The following is a 6,582-nucleotide window of genomic DNA, read 5'->3' as shown; positions in this document are numbered from 1 at the left end:
AGGTTTCCTAATAGCTGATTGGTCGGACAAAAATATTTCCGACCAATTAGCTGTTAGGAAACTTTGTCCGAGCTAAAAGGGCACCCCAGTGAGTCGGTGCAGGGGTGCCCTTTTAGCTCGGAAAAGTTTCCTAATAGCTGATTGGTCGGACAAAAACATTTCCGACCAATCAGCTGTTAGGAAACTTTATCCGAGCTAAAAGGGCACCCCTGCGAGTCAGTGTAGGGGTGCCCTTTTAGCTCGGAAAGGTTTCCTAATAGCTGATTGGTCGGACAAAAATATTTCCGACCAATCAGCTGTTAGGAAACCTTTTTCCGAGCTAATAGGGCACGCCAGTGAGTCGGTGTAGGGGTGCCCTTTTAGCTCGGAAAAGTTTCCTAATAGCTGATTGGTTGGAAATATTTTTGTCCGACCAATCAGCTATTAGGAAACTTTTCTGATCTAAAAGGGCACCCCTGTGAGTCGGTGCAAATCTGCCTCACTAAAATAAACTGACTATAGCTGCTGTTATTCAGCAGTTTCAGTTGTTAGTTCTTAGGTTTACAGGCTAGTTTTCTCTCATTCTTAGAAGTGCATGATGTGAGGAAAATACCCACTGGGCTAATATTGAATTATTTATATTAATGTGTTTAAAATGTATTTAATGTTGATGTTAGCTCTATTACACCTGAAAAAATATCCACTGGACTAATATTGAATTTTTGAATGGTAATGTGTTTAAAATGTATTTAATGTTAACATTAACTCTATTACACCTGAAAAAATATCCACTGGCTAATATTAACCCTTTTACCCCCAAAGGACGTACTGGTACGTTTCACAAAACTCATCCCTTTACCCCCATGGACGTACCGGTACGTCCTTGCAAAAAAATGCTATTTAAATTTATTTTTTCATATTTTTGATAATTTTTTGAGAAAATTCAGGCATTTTCCAAGAAAATGAGACCAACCTGACCTCTCTATGACAAAAATTAAGGCTGTTAGAGAAATGTGTGAAAAAAAAAATAACCCCTGGGGGTTAAGGGTTGGAAATTTCCAAATAGCCTGGGGGTAAAAGGGTTAATTTCCAATGGTAATTTTTAATGCCAATGTGCTTAAATTTCATTTGATATTAATATAATTTTTAGATTTCAATAATCAACATATGCTAATGAAAACGAGTATATTACATTAAAAAATATAACATTGCAAATGGCATCGACTGACGATTTTTTTATTTCTATTACTTTAGCTACAGCAGAAGTACGACCCAAGAGACAATGCTGATGATGAAAACGACCCCATCCTAACTTCTGAACAACTTACAAGACTCGCATTTCGTTTGCAAGCTTCAGAAAACTGATGCTGAGACTCCTGAGATGAAGGAGCGACATGGGTCATAGCTACGACCCTAGATGGTTAAATGGAAGCAATTGGTTTGAATTATGTCTTCAGTTGGTTGGAGACTGTCTTCAATTGGTTGGAAGCTTGCCACCTATAAGTAGAAAGTACGACCTTCCCTGGGTTTAAAATACGACCTAAACACAGCTGGGTGATTTGAAATATGTTTTCAGTTGGTTGGAAGCTTGGTACATAAAGGTAGAAATACGACCTTCATTGGGTTTATAATACGACCCAAATACAACTGGGTTAGTTAAAAGTACACCCTACTGATTTGACATATGTCTTCAGTTGGTTGGAAGCTTGGTACATAAAGGTAGAAATACGACCTTCATTGGGTTTATAATACGACCCAAATACAACTGGGTTGGTTAAAAGTACACCCTACTGATTTGACATATGTCTTCAGTTGGTTGGAAGCTTGGTACATAAAGGTACAAAATACTATCTCTTTGGGTTTAAAATACGACCCAAATATGGCTAGGTTGATTGAAAGTATAACCTACTGATTTGAAATATGTTTTCAGTTTTGTGGACGCTTGACGCAGATAGGTAGAAAGTATGACCTTCTTTGGGTTTAAAATACGACCTAAATACAGCTGGGTTGGTTGAAAGTACATCCTACTGATTTGAAATATGTTTTCAGTTGGGTGGAATCTTGACACATATAGGTAGAAAATACGACCTTTTTTGGGTTTGAAATACGACCTAAATACAACTTGGTTACTTAAAAGTACACCCTACTGGTTTGAAATATCTTCAGTTTTGTGGACGCTTGTCACAGATAGGTAGAAAGTACGACCTTCTTTGGGTTTAAAATACGACCTAAATACAACTGGGTTGGTTGAAAGTACATCCTACTGATTTGAAATATCTTCAGTTGGTTGGACGCTTGACACAGATAGGTAGAAAATACGACTTTTGGGGGGTTTACAATACGACCCAAATATGGATAGGTTGATTGAAAGTACAACCTACTGATTTGAAATATGTTTTCAGTTGGGTGGACGCTTGCCAGAGATAGGTAGAAAGTACGACCTTCTTTGGGTTTAAAATAAGACCTAAATACAGCTGGGTTGGTTGAAAGTACACTTTTGGGGGGTTTAAAATACGACCCAAATATGGATAGGTTGATTGAAAGTACATCCTACTGATTTGAAATATCTTCAGTTGGTTGGAAGCTTGACACGTATAGGTAGAAAGTACGACCTTCTTTGGGTTTGAAATACGACCTAAATACAACTTGGTTACTTAAAAGTACAACCTACTGGTTTGAAATATGTCTTCAGCTTAGTGGAATCTTGACATATATAGGTAGAAAGTACGCCCTTCTTGCGGTTTAAAATACAACCCAAACTCGTTGAACATTCAATCACCGAGAGTAAAAAGTATGCTTTATTCCCAGCTGATTACAGTTCGATCCTAGGGGATGAAACGTACGACTTCAATACGTTTATAATGAGGTTGGAAATGAGATTCATTTGGTAGAAAAAAACGATCCCGTGAGGCTGTATAAGGCTCGCATAAGAATGAGCTAAAATGAAGTTGTATAGAAATCTCAGATATTTTTGACATCGGGAGAAAAAGTGAAAAGTTATTTCTTGATGGTACAATTTTTCATCACCTTATCTATGTACATAAATCTTTTACAATAAATGAAAAAACGGTCAAACTACAGTGATTAAACTGGTAAATATCACCTTAAAAGACTATAGATTTCAGGTACAGCCGGACTCAAAACTCCTGTAAACATCATAGGAAATTAGGGTGACGACAGTGTACCAGAATTAATGAAGTTAACTGTACTTCAGATAATGTTATTCAATTTCAAGTTCAATAGAAATTTTATCTTACAAGATAATTCATTATCGATATTGTCAATGTATATATATAACTGAAGAGGGTTTCCTTAAAAAAAATTTTGTAGATATATCATTACACATATACCGAGGCACTTCCCCCAATTTTGGGGGGTAGCTGACATCAAACAAATGAAAAAAAGGGGACCTTTCCTCTCTACGTTCCTCCCAGCCTGACGAGGGACTCAACCGAGTTTGGCTGGTACTGTTAGGGTGCCACAGCCCTCCCTCCCCCATTATCCACCACAGATGAAGCTTCATAACGCTGAAATCCCTGCTGCTGCTACCTCCGCGGTCATCCAAGGCGACCAGAAGAAGCAGCAGGGCCTACCGGAACTGCGTCACAAACGCTCGCCATTCATTCCTATTTCTAGCACGCTCTCTTGTCTCTCTCACATCTATCCTCCTATCACCCAGAGCTTTCTTCACTCCATCCATCCACCCAAACCTTGGCCTTCCTCTTGTACTTCTCCCATCAACTCTTGCATTCATCACCTTCTTTAGCAGACAACCATTTTCCATTCTCTCAACATGGCCAAACCACCTCAACAAATTCATATATCATGACCCCGGATATATAGAAAGATATTCCAATTGTAAAAACCCAGAAGGATCTACCAGATGAGATAGTTGGTATATAAGCTATATACATTTGTGGCGTTCGAGTGAAATAATTTTGTTTTCGAACCGGAAATGTATACAAAGATGAGATGTAAACATGTATTCAAAATAAAAAAAAAATAAAACTCTGTAATAAAGCTGTGAATATTTTTTATCGTCGTGAATTAATCGTATTGTGAACATTGTAAGGATATCTAAACAAATATACTGTCCAATCTTAAGTCGCCTCCAAGTTTTGACACTCAAGTCACTGAGAAGAATCGAGTTGTGAAAACTTTCCGGAGAGACAGATAAATCGTATCGACATTTGGTGGAACTTCTCTTGCTCTCAGATTCCTCATAGTGGAAACTTTCACTCCCGGATTCCTTTCGAGTTTCGTGGAGATACGAAACTTCAGCATGATGAAGATGATTTGGATTAACCCGCATATACAAGGAGGACCACGGGCTCTTGCATTAAAAAAACGGCAAATATCTGGCAACATTTATTCCAGGATTTTTACCGTTTTAAAAACGGATATATTGACGTAAAGGAGTGATATTACAGTCACCAAACCGTAAAAAATAATAACAAAGTAAGGTAAAATTACGGTTGCCTGTATTTTACTGAAATACGGTTGAGAACAGTATATTTTTTACGGAGACTTTCAGGTTAAAATTACGGTTTTTTTTAATAGTGTAATGTTGAAGCTGTTCTTCGTGCTGAATGGCACGAACACTGAAGATGGACAGTTGACGAAATTGACGATGAGGATGACACAATATGTCGACCAAGGCTGGAGTCCAAACTCAAATCAGGGGCGCCGCAAAGCAGACATTTCTTCCCCAAACCCATTCCTTCGTCAGTCCTGGATAAACCAAATTTCTCCTTACTAGAAGGTCCTATCAGGATGACATCCTGGATAAATCAAATTTCTCCTTACTAGAAGGTCCTATCAGGATGACATCCTGGATAAATTAAATTTCTCCTTACTAGAAGGTCCTATCAGGATGACATCCTGGATAAACCAAATTTCTCCTTACTAGAAGGTCCTATCAGGATGACATCCTGGATAAACCAAATTTCTCCTTACTAGAAGGTCCTATCAGGATGACATCCTGGATAAACCAAATTTCTCCTTACTAGAAGGTCCTATCAGGATGACATCCTGGATAAACCAAATTTCTCCTTACTAGAAGGTCCTATCAGGATGACATCCTGGATAAATTAAATTTCTCCTTACTAGAAGGTCCTATCAGGATGACATCCTGGATAAATTAAATTTCTCCTTACTAAAATGTCCTATCAGGATGACATCCTGGATAAATCAAATTTCTCCTTACTAGAAGGTCCTATCAGGATGACATAACATCCATTAATAATTCATTATAACAAAGGACGTTTTTTCTGACATTCAGTGCAGGATAAGACGATGTTACACTGTTAAAAAAAAAACCGTAATTTTAATCGGAAAATCTCCGTAAAAATATACGGTTCTCAGACGTACTTTCAGACACACAGGCGACCGTAATTTTGAACTTACTTTGTTATTATCAACGGTTGGTGAGAGTAAAATCACTCCTTTGCGTTAATATATCCGTTTGTAAAACGTTAAATGTCTGGTAACATTTATTTCAGGATTTTTACTGTATTTTTACTGTATTTTTACGACAACTTTTAAACAGTGTACGAAATTGCGACTTGAAACCAGTGATGCATTTTTACCAATGGTCTATACTTTCACAGTCATATATGAGAGATGTATTCATATAACTTCGTCATATATGAGAGATGTATTCATATAACTTCATCATATATGAGAGATGTATTCATATAACTTCGTCATATATGAGAGATGTATTCATATAACTTCATCATATATGAGAGATGTATTCATATAACTTCGTCATATATCAGAGATATATTCACATAACTTCATCATATATGAGAGATGTATTCATATAACTTCATCATATATGAGAGATATATTCACATAACTTCATCATATATGAGAGATGTATTCATATAACTTCGTCATATATGAGAGATGTATTCATATAACTTCATCACATATGAGAGATGTATTCATATAACTGCATCATATATGAGAGATGTATTCATATAACTTCATCATATATGAGAGATGTATTCATATAACTCCATCATATATGAGAGATGTATTCATATAACTTCATATATGAGAGATGTATTCATATAACTTCATATATGAGAGATGTATTCATATAACTTCATATATGAGAGATGTATTCATATAACTTCATCATATTTGAGAGATGTATTCCTATAACTCCATCATATATGAGAGATGTATTCATATAACTTCATCAAATATGAGACATGTATTCATATAACTTCATCAAATATGAGACATGTGTTCATATAACTTCATCATATATGAGAGATGTATTCATATAACCTCATCATATATGAGAGATGTATTCCTATAACTTCATCATATATGAGAGATGTATTCATATAACTTCATCATATATGAGAGATGTATTCATATAACTTCATATATGAGAGAAGTATTCATATAACTTCGTCATATATGAGAGATATATTCACATAACTTCATCATATATGAGAGATGTATTCATGTAACTTCGTCATATATGAGATGTATTCATATAACTTCATCATATTTGAGAGATGTAGTCATATAACTTCATCATATATGAGAGATGTATTCATATAACTTCATCAAATATGAGAGATG

At 36.0% G+C, this 6,582-nt stretch overlaps 1 pseudogene; it reads left to right on the top strand.

Annotated features, from left to right (window-relative positions):
• The window catches only part of LOC137628736 (QRFP-like peptide receptor), a 47,481-nt pseudogene extending 46,094 nt beyond the window's left edge, over positions 1 to 1,387 (top strand).
• Positions 1,388 to 6,582: the final 5,195 nt, after the last annotated feature.

Source organism: Palaemon carinicauda, chromosome 36 (assembly GCF_036898095.1).
Source record: "Palaemon carinicauda isolate YSFRI2023 chromosome 36, ASM3689809v2, whole genome shotgun sequence".
Lineage (NCBI taxonomy): Eukaryota > Metazoa > Arthropoda > Malacostraca > Decapoda > Palaemonidae > Palaemon > Palaemon carinicauda.
The sequence above is the reverse complement of the archived record's forward strand: the minus strand, read 5'-3'. Positions and strand labels throughout refer to the sequence as shown.